The 15316-nt window shown below is 43.1% G+C and overlaps 1 long non-coding RNA gene across 1 annotated transcript; it reads right to left on the bottom strand.

Moving 5' to 3' along the window:
- Positions 1-3801: 3801 nt before the first annotated feature.
- LOC119967253 lies at positions 3802-14854 on the bottom strand. Its single transcript, XR_005460950.1, has 2 exons — positions 14499-14854; positions 3802-5310 (listed from the first exon to the last, which is right to left on the bottom strand). It is a non-coding gene; the product is annotated as an uncharacterized LOC119967253 (long non-coding RNA).
- Positions 14855-15316: the final 462 nt, after the last annotated feature.

The raw sequence follows: 15316 nt of genomic DNA, 5'->3' as shown, positions 1-15316 counted from the left end.
AAGCTCCACCTCGCATCTCTAATCCACCACAAACCCCCCACCGAGCTCTGACATTAAAATGGTTGCAGATTGAAAGATTGCTGCCGCCATGGTCCTGGTACTTGGCCAAATGCAGCCCGTTTACTCAATTCGTCTTCCCCCAGATGTTGCCAAGTCTGCTGAGGATTTCCGACACTTTCTGTTTGTGTTTCAGGTGTCCGGCAGCTGCGGTAATTTGTTTTGATTTTGATCCTCTCTGATCCTTTAGTTGTGGTCTAATTGACTTGATTTTGGATTTTTTTAGTGAGTTCAGCCAGGCATTATGTCATGGCAAAGTGCACAGTCTTGTTTAAAGCTATGTAATATCCTCCTGTCTCCTGAGAAGCTTCTTCACCAACATATTTAAATACCTTTCCCCGCAGTATTTCTCCTCGGTGAGTTGAGGTGATTTTGCGAGGATTTAGCAGCAGTGGAAACTAGGCCAGACTTAGTGACAAAGGTCAAGTGACTAATTTGTGACGATGAATTCGTGTAATTTCACCTAATTTACAGTTGGGTTGTCTAAATTAGCAACCAAGGCTGCAAATAGCACCAGCCTTAAAATCAGCATTGAATATGTTGTTCACATCAATTCTTCACCGTCTTGGGCAACATTTGTCCTGCTGCACCCTCCCTTCACCACGAAGATTTCATTCCTTAATTTGCTAAGAATTAAACATGATCTTAAAAAAAACTCAAAACGCCCTTTATATTCAGAAATTCCCAACCATTTGCCTCAAATGATTTTTTTTAAAGAAAGGATCCCATTAAATAGTTCACTGCAATGGGAATGGGTTTATTTTCGCATGATTAGAGAGGTTTTCTGAATTTGACGAGTGTTCGGAACCTTGGAGCCTTAAGGAGGACGCTGTGATAGTTAGGATTTTCTGAATCGCCCATGTTGTCACGTTAACGTGTATTTTTCACATCGATCCCCATCTGAGGTTCCGATAATTATTCGAAACACACCAAGTGCTGTGACAGAGATGACGAAGAATGTCCTTTAAAAAAAAAGTAAATAAATAAAATTCCATCCTGCCACACAGCCCGTTAGACATTTGGGGTCAGTGAGTTTAGCGCTAGTTTGAAGTTCGTTTGCCGGCGAGGATGTGAGATGAACATTCTCCTTAATGATGGCTCTGGGGTCAAGGGATCGGCACTGGCCTGGATCCCAGCCAAGGGCAGAAGAAAAGAGGCTTTGTACGGCAACGGCTGATAGTCAAGTACAAACATGTTGGGTGGCTCTCAACACCCGGAGCTGTGCCAGGACCGTTTGACACAGTGAAGCAACCGACAGACTTAACTTTCTTCCTCAGACCTCCCTCGTCAGCAGCGATATCCACCGCCCCCCCCCCCCCCCCCCCCCCAACCCCTCACCCAGCCTTCCCTCACACTGAAACTCTCCAGGAAGCCCAAAGAGACTCGATGTAATTTCTTTAAAGGGTGCGATGTCATTTCTGTGTGTGTTTCCTTCACAGACAGTGAATGCAGCTCTCTCGTTTTAGAAGAAATCCTCTTCTCAGACGGGCAACCTTCTCTGTGAAATGATTTGTAATCTTTCCTATTTTGCTTCTTGAGTCCCAGTTTCGGCTCCCCCCCTCCCCGCACACACCTATTCAGGGGTGTTACACATCACAGTGTGACTGAGATCGCCAACACGCCTTTCATACTTTGTTCGCATCGTTTCAAATTGTCTTCCCTTTTTGTAAACAAAATCACTTTATCTTTTCCCCACCGGTCATGTTTGTGACTGCAATACACTTCAGAATACAATGTGCTGAGTGGCAGACTTTAATGTAACCTAACCTAGACATTACAACAGGCAGTCGAGAAACTGAGCAATTTTGCCTGATCCTCGGCTTCCTGGTTTTATCTCGGAGGAGAAAGCATTGATTGGCGTTGTGCCAGTGAGACAAGGCCACCGTTCTGTCACTGATCTATACCACACTGCAACTTTCCGTCTGCACCGAGTCTAGGACAGCGGTTGATTGGCGTTTTACACTATTTGGTTGGGCGGTTATTTCGAACGGGATTTAATATGTTCATATGCCCCGCTCGCCCCACCATTTACCCAAAGGGTAAATCTCCGTCCCCAGACCCGTTTCCTGCCTCGCCGTTTTTATGCCCCTGCAGAAACACGTGCCACAAATGACCCAATGGGGAGTGGAACGTGTAATCGTTGATGTGCTCCCAAGACCACCACTGTTATTGTTCAGCTCGCTCGCAAATCAAAGGGACAAGGTTAACTAATTGCATTATAATTTCTCAATGAGTGCCCACACTCTGGGTTTCATGTTTCTCTCCAAAGGATGTTAAGATCCCGTTTGAATGAGTCGAGGCAGGGTAGCCGCATTAGTGGAGCTGCAGGTCCCTAGTAGGCGGGGGTGGGGGTGGGGGGGTGGACGGACGATCTGACGGTCAGAATAGCTCCGACTCTAGTCGGGTTTCCTCTATTAATGAGCAGACAACTGTCCAGGTGCACACAGCCCATTGGGGCCCAAGCGCTGGAACATGCATCGTTAAGCATGAATAAACCCAGTCATCAAAATGCATGCCACAAAAATGCAACGGCGCATCTTTGGACTGAATGTGCAATAATATACATACTGGGTCCTCATTAGTGGACTCTACCGGCAACAGTGATCGCTGGAAAAATGAACAGTGTCCACAATCCACAACTGAATCCTTGCTACAGTAATAATCAGTGAGTTGCATCTGTAATAACAAACAGTGCCGACATCACTGTGTAAGACTGCCCTCCTGCAGCCTGCATTGCTCTATCCCTCTGACATTATACTGTACATGTGGCAAACCTGTCGTATCGCAGTCCACCTGCAACACTGAAATGTACAGGCCAAACTGTGCTCTCTAACTCTGGTATTGTAATGCATCTCCTCAACCACATCTGTCACACTGCTCACCAAACGAAAGGACAAGGACTGCTGTAAAATTAACGCTATCTTAACTTCAACTTAACATTTTTCGTTTTATTATTGAATAAATTACCAAGTATAAAACTAGTTTAATATTAAAATACCAGACATTTTGTTTCGTACCTCAATCAGAATTCCATTTTGTATCGAATTTATGTTTTTTTACTGCATATACTATTATTGTATATAACGTACATCTTGGTTCTCTGATTGGTTCCATTGTTTATTTATATTATTTGACAGTAAGTTCTACTTCTGGTATTGGTAAAGCAGCAAATGTTAACTCGGAGTAGTTGAATCTCTCCCAATGAAAAAATGAATGTGATCGAGGTAAATTTTTTTAAAATATTCGTTCATAGGATGTGGGATGGTTGAGCCAACATTTATTGCCCATCCCTCAGGGCATTGATGTGGGTCTGGAGACACATGTAGATCAGACCAGGTAAGGACGACAGATTTCCTTCCCCAGAGGGCATTTTAGTGAACCAGATGGGTTTGACAACAATTGACAATCGATTCATGCTCGCTACTAGACTTTGAATTGCCGATGGTTATGAAATTAAAATGTTACCACCTGCCCCGGGGTGAGATTTGAACTCCGGTCCACAAAAGTATTACCCTGGATCTCTGGGTTACCAAGCCATTGACAACGCCACTGCTGCACCGTCGCCTTCATTTTGAAATCTACTGGATTTGCATTGTGTTGGCATGGATCTCGCCAAGTATTCACTAAATTAACCTGGTAGTATTGGGGTTGATTATAGTGGTAACAATTGACTTGGGCAGACATCTGGAAGCTGCGTCTGTTGTTTCACTCTCTATGGGCCCCAGCATGGTTGGAGACCTCTTGTAATGTTGAATCTTTTTTGGGTCGCCTCTTTCTCACATCCATGGTCTCGCGATGAAAAAAATCACAACCATTCAAGGGTTAAGCCTGCCACCATTTCCCAATTTTTGACTCTGTCATTCTAATTTATATTTAAACAGATTCATTCTGAAACTTAAATCTACCGAATCTCGTTTAATATCCTTTGTCGCGTCTAAAGTTTGTTCGGGTGTTGTTTGGAATACAGGATAGTTCCTTCCAATGGGCCTGCCCCCCACCCCCACACACTCGTAAATACACAGGGGATTCGGCCAAGTGGATACTTAAAAACACAAAAATGTCGCCATTTTTAAGTTAAGTAATATAATCTGGAGGAATGTTGTTTACTTTTCTGTCCCGGACAACCGATTATTCGGGTTTTGTACAATGTGTCAATCCATTTTCCCCTGGATTTATAATTATTTGTGCACTGGGAGCTTTGGGGAGCTGAGACTGTGATTAATGGAATTCTATGGAGCTCAGTGCTCGCCATGTGAGCGTCCCCAGGGAGGGAATCTGCCTGTCAGACCAAGAAACACAACCCACAACTCACTGGGATTTGGGCAATAATTATCACATAGAGGAGAAGAGAGAGAAAAAAACTACTTTCATATCGTACACGGACCACAAACAGCACGGGCAGAAAGACTGGTTCTGGAGATTTGTGCATCATTCGTTATGAAATCATACACAGCTACACACTTTAAAGGGGAATCTCAAACGAATCCGGGATGACATATTATAATTGAATTGTACAGAGGGGAAAAATTGCATGATTTCACACTCAAGCTACTATTCGTCATTTTCTTCATTAAATCGTGCCACCAAAATGTGGTAACCTATCGTTGGAAGAGAGCAAGCTCCTTCCAAATGTTGTCCTCGCTTTAGTATCCGAATGTCAAATGAAAGGCACGCCGACGATGATCATTTTGATGAGGTTAACTTGGAGAGTTTTGGGGTGGTTCATAAACTTTAAAAAAAGGTTCATATAGACTCATAGAACGGTTATATCACAACAGGAGACCAATCGGCCCGTCTTCTCTGTACCGGCTCTCTGCAAGAGCGTCATTTCCATTGAATATTGTTTCCTCGGTGTCCATTGAACATCATATACGTTTCTGATGCTTTATCTCTAATTGTAGTCATTGTTGCTGAGTCCGCATTTTTGAACGATCATCGGGTTCATACTGAAAGGCAGAAATCGACATGGGGAGTTTTTTTTTAAAACTGCCCATTAGTTAATTCATACCCAAGTTTCTGAAAGCTCAGGTGCAGTTTCCAAACTATTTTGTTTTTGTAGAGTGGTAGAGGTTCAGGTCCAGTTGCAGGAAGGCTGCAGCCAGATGTTTGTGTGTAATTTAGTGCAGCGTTATGATTTATAAAGGGACACACGCTGTGATTACTGGTGCAGTGGCCATGTCGGCCGACATTTTTTTTCAATTCAATACGATTTAGCGGCAACCTGCCCCTCTGGATTGATTGTAGATAAATCACCTAAAACGAGATAGAGCAAAAAAAATAAAACAAATCTATCACTTGGTTCGACCTTTCATTATTCCACTTCTCAAATGTCACATGAATCAACTGCTGGACACCATTAGAAGTGGGGCTCAGACTCTCTAAATCGTAGCTTTTTGAAGCGACTGGATGAAGAATGGAAAATGCCTCTGTGGACTGGTCAGGAAAGAGTTAATGGCCCAGACCTCAGTAAATTCGCATGCCTATCCATTTCTGGCTTCACATTTTTTTAACCGGCTAAGATGTTAATTCACCAAGCGGGATAAGTTGAGCAATCCCCCAAATATCCCTGGTACTTCAACCAGTCCCTCTCTAGAATTTAAATGCCTATTTTGTTCATGATTTCCTATATTAGTCAAACCTATCGTGTGGGCTCAATCATGGCAGTTCGCCTCAAAGGTTTGAGGGGAAGCGCTAATATAGATATATATATATATTCTGAATGTAGTGACTTAGGTGGTCCAAATAGATTTCCGCCCTCACCTAGCCGTGAAAATTTGCGGAGGATCATTTTTTAAAAGTTCTTGCATGGGTAAGAGAAGAGCTGGTTTTGGAAATGTAAGATCCCAGATGATCAATGTGAGGAGACCATTTCTGCCATGCTCAGCTCTTGCTTTAGCAGGAGTTCCTAAATTCCGTCAACTTCCATCGCGACTGATCCAGCCACTTACAGCGGTGAAATAAACTATCATTGAAGCCTGGAGCGACACGGCGACGCTCCATCTAAAAACCCTTTACCTTGGTCTTCAGATTGACTTGTTTGACTTCACAAACTGTTTGGATTTGTCGTTTGTTTCCCGGGTACTTTACTGGTAAATACAATTCTGAGGTCGGTCTTGAATTCGAAAAGACATCGTTTTCATTTGCACTACATAATAGGATGTAATATGTATATAGCATATAAAAATCCAATCACAATCCTCTAAGGAGACACATCAGCTCGCAGCCTTACAAAAAGTCAATATATATGCTATTACCTCTATTACTTATGCCTCATTTCTGTGCAATTGGTATTTATTCTTGAGGCCAGAATAACTTTGCAGGAACTACTTGAGGCAATAAACTACATTTTCTTTTATTTGTGTTCGAAAATATGAAACAATCAAGTTAACTTTAACGATGCTCACCTAAGGTCTTCTCAACTTGTCTGTAATACAATAAAAATGTGACATATGAAGGATAATTACTTAACAAATTCAGAATTCGGGTCTGTCTTGCGCGTGGTGGCGGGATGGGCGTAGGTTAATATCACTATGGTGTCTAGTCTACTCTAGATTATAGACACACACATGTGTGTGTGTGTGTGTCCTGAATCAAAGTAAATCTATTGATATTCATTATTGCAGCGTAAGTAGGAACGTCTCACTTTATACAGGGTCAAATGACTGAGGAGAAATGGTTTGACAAAGCTTTGTTTCTAACGTTTTAATATATTGTAATGAGTCAGACCCACCCTGCAGCTATTGGCATGAGTACATTTTGGATCAATTTAAGTCGGCCGGTTATATGCATGCATCATATAGCTCACGAACTTTATAGCTTATCCTTCCCCAGGAGGATTTAAAAACTGACACCAGTGTCCTAATTTACTGAAGCTCAAGGTAGAGGTCATGCTATTACAATATCATAGCACACCCCAGGACTGTGATATTAGATGAGCCTGTCACAATCCAATTACGCGATGGTTGATGAATACGGCTCAAACTTGGCAAAGTTGCATTAAAGCCATCAAAGAAAAGCAAGGGGGTGCTTTACATAGCAGAACGGTTTGGATACATAACTAACCTTCTCTTCATGTTACCGCGTGTGTCAGGTCACGCACTGGTTGCCCTACACTCGCTGCTTTGACTAGAAATGGACAAGTCAAATATTAAAGATAAGGACCTCCAGTCAGCTGTCATCGTTTCCAAATTCTGTGTGTGGAGGCGGGGGCGGGGGGGGGGGGGGGGGGGGGGGGGTTACGTTCAAATCGAAGTGCAAAAGGTATGAAAACGTTTGCAATTAATTTTTTAAAAACTTTCACCCCAATTATTCAAGGAAGAGCCGATATGGAAATATAAAAACAATAGATTGGACCAAATTTATTATTCCACTGAGAGCTGCTCGCTCCTTTTGGACGAAATTAGCCACATTTTCCTATTCCGCCCACCAATCCCATCTTCAAAAGTGTCACGAATTGTTATGAAACTTCTGAAATTTACAACGCCCTGTAAATGCAGTTTTAAAGATGTTATTGATCGTGTTGATGCTGAGTAAAACTTTACTACGCAGGCGCCTCAAATAGCAATAATTAATCGCTGTTACTCTGCGGCTTCAGGCAAGATAAGGTCGCTATTTTGGAAACTGCGAAGGCAACATTAACTGGCCCTTGGACGTGTTAAAGGTAAGAGTGGAGAACCCGAAGGAGAAGGGCCACATTGAAATGCATACAAAAAACACACTTCAAAGAAGTTTCTGGTGACCAGCCACAGCACCCAGACGTGATTCTGCGTCCAGGCAGCTTCAGATAGTTTCCTAATGTAAACACTAATTCTCCTCGCACAAGGGAGGGGCTTCATGAATAAAGGTGGTGATCGGATTATGACGAAACTCTGTAATAACGTTTGACCTGTTCAGTTATGTGATTGATTGCAGGGGCAGCACTTTATAAACTCGGGTTCCTTGCCATCTTATCAAATTCTGCAAATATACCGTGAAAATCTGTCCTGTGATGGGGAACTAATTAAAGCTGACCACAATTTAATCAATGCAAGGAAAGTACTGAGATTTGGAAGCGAGTGAATGCTGTCGTCTCTTCGATCTTTACAAGCTCGAGAGAGACAGAGAGGAGGCAAAGATGCTGAGGAGTGTAGAGAAAAGCAGAAGGAAAAGAGGATACAAGGAAGCAGAAAGGACGGTAAAAGGGATGGTAATGAGAAACGCAGATAATGGGAATGAAAGTAGGGAGGCAAATGGCACGGCCAAAAAGGCAGGGAGAAAAACGGGGAAAAATAGACAACTCGGCAAACTGGGAGGGCCCGAAACTGGCCCTGGGGGGGGCAGAGAAAAACAAAGCATCTTCGCAAAAGGGCGAGAAATTGGGATGCGACCGATATGATCCAGGAAATTGAGCAGTAGCATCAAGTAGATCGCAACACTGACGTGGCAGACGGACAGAGAAAGAAGGAGTGCTGAATTAGAGGAGAGAGAGAGGCAGAGAGCAAAGGGATGAGAGAGAGAGAGAGAGAGATGGTGGTGTGTGGGGAGAGATGGTGGTGGGGGGGTCCTGGGGACAACATAAAGGCGCTCATACTGACAGCATGACGTCAGCATTTTGCATTAGACTTTGCCAGAAAGTACGTCTGGACAAGCCCCAACTTTCCCAGCTCAGGAAACATCTCACTTTGAAATACCACCGGTCTGAACTGTGATATAACTTGGTTCGCCGGCCGGTCTATCTATCAAATGCTTGGTGCGGGCCGTTCACCAGTTACCCGCCGCCGACAGCTTTTGATTGATGACCATTGTCAGCAAATAACGGCAATGATGTCCACTTCGCCAAGCACATTTGTAAATATTGCACAATGCAGACATTCAGGTAGAAATAGATTGGTGCTATTTTTACATGTTTAATCTTGACTGCCACGTTTTTAAAAAAAGCAGCGAGGTCCGCAGCAAGGTTTTGTTATTTACCCCGAGTTACCCTTCCCAGAGACAATGAAAGAATTCACTTTCGCGAGTCAGATCTTTATCACCACTATCATTAAGCTTCCCTGGGCTATTGAAACACAGCATATTTCTTTATCTTTTGCCGCTGGGAAACAGATCCATTGGCGATTGTTTTAGTTGTGATTCGAATTATTTATTTGCGTTCAATTGGTAAATGCCTCCTCACTGGCTGTGTGTGTACTGGTACACGGTCTGCATTTAAATACGAAATGAGGAGCTGAGCCGAGAGCAGAGGGTCCAGTTACTTATGGCAGCAGTGATGGTAAGTGCTGGATGATTTTGTGGAACACAATACGAGGCAGTTGCTTTTGACACTTGCCAACTGTATTCTGTGTTACAAGCGTGTGCAAGGCATTGACTCTCAAACACACACCCGTACCCCTGCTAACAACGGTGCTTTGGGGGAAAAAACCATTACAAATCCTGCACTAGAATGAAATAAACAGGCCCCAGTAAACAAAACCGTCCCAATATCCAGTCCTTTATGGGTTCGTCTGTCAGCTTGTTAATGTTATCGGTCCACTATATACCAATGTAACTAACTGAAAGTATTGTCCCCCCGCGCCCAACAACACCAAAGGGCAGCAGGTGGCCGCTCCGTCCTGAACAATAGCTCTTTTTAAATGGACGCGCTCGCTTGCAGGAATAAAGGCTATTTATAACTTATGGATCTTAGGAAAGTTGTTTTAATTTTCGAAAGTCGGAAACTGGATAGTTTTAAATTGAAATGGTCGGCGTGGAAAGAAATAAACGGAGGAAAGAAACGATGGATTATTTCTAAAAAAAAACTCGGCAGCGTCTTTCTGAAGTTTCAAACCATAGTTTCTTTCTTTAATGGGGAGCTATTAACACGCTACTTTGAACCCATGAATGGCTGGTGTCTGGGCGTGAATGTTTAGGACAGAATGTTCTGCTGGGGTGTGCCTGGGTAATGCCGGTATCTGTGTTTGTCTGCACGTGTTCTTGTGTTAAACGTGCCTCTGTGCCCTGCCAACTAGTTTTGACTTGCCAAGCATCCGTGTACAGTCTGTTTCAAAAATGTCACTTTAACCATTTCTCCAGGCCGGAGTAGAAATATGCAAATTGAAAAGATAAATTGCTCGATGCATCTGGAAATGTTATCTAATTAGGGCGTAAGAAATGTAATCTCTACAGCGAGCAGGTCAAATAATTACTGTTAATTTAACGCCCAAATTATCTTTCATTGATTTGTATTCTCTTCAATGCAGTTTGGCAGGAAACCATGATCCATACCAATGGATTTTACTTTATGTGTGAACACGGTGGGCCTTAGAGTGAATTATTGCAATCCTCCCCATACAAATAACAAGATCACATCATGTATGCATTATTAAGCCATGTAATTGAATGTTCCATAGTTTGCATATCAAACTATTAAAATAATGTGTTTTTCTTTTCTTCCAACACGTAATGTTTAAGCCTGCGCGTCTATTTTGTGACTCTGATAATTATGACCCAATTAGGGTAAATGTTCTCTTCATTTGGAGGTTTTTTTTCGCGTACATTTTGCATCTTTAGCCCCTAACTGAGTGGCAGTTGACGTGGGCTGTCCCCCCCCCCCCCCCCCCAGTTGTTTTGCAAGACGTTCTTGCTCCTGATGATGTTACATTTCAGAGGAAAATAGAACGCAACTATCTCGCCGGAGCCCCTCTTTTGGAAACAGCTTTCGCTACCTGCCCACACTAAAGGCATAAGCGACCGGCAATGTGTCAGCACGGGGGCAAAGTAACATCCATTCTCAAACCTAGGATAAAAAGCTATCATGTTTACGAAGGCCAGTAGTGAAGGATTGGATGCTCAGCACGCCAAGATATTTTCAATGTAAATACTGTCAAATTTTAGCCAAAACGGATACTGGATGATATGGCATGGCATCACTAAGGACAAGTTAAAGTAACTAATTATTGGATACATAATTACATACTCATTACTTTGTCTATCTCAGCTACCATGTAAAACCTCATTCTCATTCACTTAAAATCAGGAAACATACACAGAGTGCATGTATGTGAGATGTGCAGCAGACCTGTTTACATGAATACGAGTTTAAATGTAATGCACAATAATAGAGGCAGACAGATAGGTAAATAATTATACCCTGCTGGTTCTCTTGCTCTTACGCGGTCGCATCATTCCTTTTTAATCCCATTCCACTTTTTAAAAAAAGAATATCCAGAACTAACCGTGAAGTCTTTTGGAAACCTTGTAGTACTGATAGGAAAGCAGATCACAGCCATCGGCTCTGCACTTTGAAACACCTTTTTGATGAATGCCCTCTCCAGCCTCTGCTTTTTGCTACATATTTTTATTTCGGTTTTTAGGCGCCGCTAGATCTTCTCCCACAGCGGTGACTTTTTTCTGCTAGCTTTCTTAGAGTGGCAATACAAACCTAATTGCATCTCCTTTGCAAAATAAGAGTCCGCCATTCAGCGTGAAAGTTTTTTTGTCGGGTCATCACTCTGTGTGTTGAATATTGACCTCGGCCGTTCAAAAAGAGAGATTGATTTATAACGTACATGGGAGCAGAATTAAAACATTTATTTTTCATCAGATTCTGCGCCGGGAAAATGACAAGGATCTTGATGTAAGTTCGTTATGTGCAGTATATGAAAACACATGATTTGCCAAACATGAAAAGACGGATCACACAGCCTTTTCAAAAGAAAGCAGCGGCGAAGCCTCCTCGTAGCCTCGCCACTTTAAATTATTGTTTTAAATGAATTATGAGCTGAACCTTTCCGCTATTGATTGACACTGTCAGCGGTGACATCTTCACCGACTCGAATTTAACTGGCAGACTGGATCTAAAAGAAATCGTCTTGCTCACTGCACCCGGTTAGTCCACGCACGAGGTTTTCGTTCTATTGCCGGAGTCGAGCGGATTTGTTTATTGAAATAATTTGCCCAGATTATTTTTGCCCATTGACCTAACGGGAGGCGGCATCACCAGGCCTCCTCCACTCGCTTAGCCCCGGAGTGCTGGACTTTTATTTTGGCTAAGGCTCATCCACTTTCTGAGAGTTTAAAAGAAGCCTTCAGTTATGCGAGGACACCCAAACACAGCTTTAGTGTGAGCTTTGTTATTTCATTTCTGCGCCTCACTATAGCAACGCCGAGCGTCTCGGCAAAAATGCACCTTCTCGGGACAATAGAACATCCTGTGCCGGAGCTCAGAAAGAGATGCATCTGTTACATTTTATTCCTCAAATTGCTGCATCATCCAGCAGGGAAAATGGACCAACTTCATCGCATGTTTTCTACCTCGAAATATCCAGAAAAGCTGCTCGACAAAGCTTAGGCAAATAAACATTTTTTTTAAAAAAACTTTAAAAGAGTTCGTGTGACTATTGAATGAATGTCCTATTCTGCTCAGGGTTACAATCTGAAGCCTCTCTAAAATGGACTGCAAAGTATACAGAAGTGGTGTGATAGTGGGGGACTGGTTTTTGAGATCGTTTAAAGTTCACTCGGCGAATGACCGTCCCGTCACACAGTGTGTTAGTTTTAATCAGGAAGAATATAAGGTCCCAAAGCAAAGCGGCGTCCCTTCTGCACAGGGCACCGGGTCAGTGAGGCACGCAAAGCTGTCTCGCTGTGTGCAAAGGACGCAGATTTAGTTGAGAATACAGACGCGAGGCTGTTTGAAAGTCTAAACAAGAAATGCAGCTCCACATTCTGCAAATGTAAACTTGTGGGGAGGATGACATCATCAGTTTTAAAAAAAGCAAAACCCGCCTTCTAAGCGGCGCTTTGACCACAGCCTCCTCTATCCCTGATAGATAGGTGAGTGACCGAGTTGTGTTTTACAAGGAGAAAGAGAGAAAAAAATAATTGGCGAAAGCCGCTGTCTGTGGATTCCATTGGAAGGCTGGATTTCAAAGAAGCCTTCATTTTACCACAAAAAAAAATCTGATTTAATTAACAATGTGTCAAACCTTTCACGGTGTTAGATGGGTTAAAGCGGACACTGCCGCTTTAAAATAATAATTAAGGCAGGGTAAAAAAAATGCAAAAGTTGGCTGATCGATGTTACATTTAAGCACTCTTAATTTGCTCTTCTTCGGTTTTGGAATTTCAGTAGATTGTCTTTCCACAAGACAGGCGGTGAGGGAGGGAAATGTGAGAAACTTGTGTTTGCATCGATTAATGAATAGGCTGGGTATGGCTGGTTCACACAATAGATAGGAAACTGCAGGAGGAGCAGTGGAACTACTGGTTCGAATAGAAATGGGAGCGACATGTAAACGTCCTGGACCACTATTCGTGGGACTCCCACTTGGGGCAAGTCCAACAAATAGGAATCTGGTTGAACACTTCCGGTTCAGTGTCGAAATCGTCTCACCGGCTGATGTAAGTGAAAGTGACTAGACTGCAAATACTGTTTCCAAAGCAGCGTCTGTCAAACATCGCAGGAGGCAGCTACAGAGATACAGATACATGGGCGGGTAGAAATGAACGTGTGGACAGAAACAACGCGTAAACTTTATTAAAAGGTGTCAAATAAATATGCGTTGAAAATAAATGTGTCAGTGGTGTCGGTCGTTTTGGGACAGATGTGTACAGCCCAAGCGAAGGAACCAAACCGCCAATGTGAGACCCCGATCGCTTTTATATAACTGCTATTCCCTGCAATTAACAGATAGTAGAGGTTTAGATTATATCGATGTACAACTAGCAAGGGGGGGGGGGGGGGGGGGGCGAACGATAAACAGGATAGTGCACATAGATACACGTTTCTTGTTGTTTCCCAATACCCATATGCAATACCAACTGCAAATATAATCTGCAATGCTTCAATGGAGAAATGATCAGAAATAAAATCAATGCATTAATTTTAAAGATAATCAAAACCTGCTAAACGGTTGCCGGAGGAGATCATCACTTTTATGATTTTTTTCTGTTCACTTTCAATTGCCTGCGGATGTATTCAAAGGAGGGACAGAAGGCTCTTAAATAACCAGCTTAAATAAAAAAAACAGCTGAGAAACTTCCTGCATCGGAAAGAAGGCTACATCACAGATCTTTGTGCAGTTCAAAGGTTTGGGGCCCTTTTAAAACCCCCGTCACGTCACAGTTAGCAGCTCTTGTATTTGAACAGCTGCTCGGGGGCTGAGCTGAAGCAAACACAGCAAAGTCTGCCTCCCTCATACGCACTGGCTGCAACGCCTCACAACCTGCTCCTCCAGAGAGAGAGAGAGAGAGAGATCCCTCACTCAGAGAGCCCGAGGAACGGGATTCCGCCAGGGGCTGCACGTGTGCCTGTCATATCTGTATGCATTTATTGGCACTTGGACCTCAACTACCCAAAACAAGTTCAAATATGGGCAGTATGCACACATCTAGAGATGACAAACACAAATATGGGCCAAATGCAAATTAGAGTTTAGTATAAGGGAACAGATATATATAAATGCGCACACAAATCAAATACATACCTATTACTTCACAATTGAGGATATTCTCTTTCTCACGTGGGTCCAGATTATAATTGACTCAATAGCATTTCAAAGTGTGGTTTGGCCTCAGATTCACTGTCAGCCTCTGCAAATTCGTTTTGCCGATTTTTTTTTTCTAAACGGAAGTGAAGATTCCCGAAGCAAACCCTCTTCAGCGCACTTCAGCATTCCGGCTTCCCTCAAGCCGCTGCAAGGACCACTTATTTCCACTTTGTTTTTCCTTGCTTGAAACACCACCACACGGCTGGAGTGAAATGGTGCACGTGACACCGCCTGTCACATGTGACCGTAAAGGGCGCCGGCTGCAGTTCCAGAACAATATAACCCGGCCAGTACACCCTGCACTTTACATAGCAGCACATTATCTATCGACACCGGGAAGCACATATATATTGACTGGACGGCGCTTTAGCCATTCGTCCCGGAAACGGCAACCAACCCAATGCCACCCTCGGGTAGGCTCAGGAAAAAAGTGACAGTCCAACACAGCATGGCATTGATAACATGTCCCTTGGCGGGAACATCCACTGGAACAAAGTCGTTACTCGTTGCTTCAGGTCCAGTTTTTCGATTCAGGCTCGGGTAAGGTTGGTACTACTGGACGGCAAGACCCCAGAATGGAACCCTGACTGACAAGATTGTCGCTTATTTGTTTAGAAAACGTGTATGAGCAGAGTCACGGGGCTACCAATTAACTTTTAACAACGAAATAAATACTTATTAAACATGAAAGTTTGACTACAATTCAATACCTCTGCACTCCCACTTCACAGATTTTAAGGATAACACAAGACACG

Source organism: Scyliorhinus canicula, chromosome 6, assembly GCF_902713615.1.
Source record: "Scyliorhinus canicula chromosome 6, sScyCan1.1, whole genome shotgun sequence".
NCBI lineage: Eukaryota > Metazoa > Chordata > Chondrichthyes > Carcharhiniformes > Scyliorhinidae > Scyliorhinus > Scyliorhinus canicula.
Note: the sequence above shows the minus strand (reverse complement) of the source record. Positions and strands in the feature narration are given on the sequence as shown.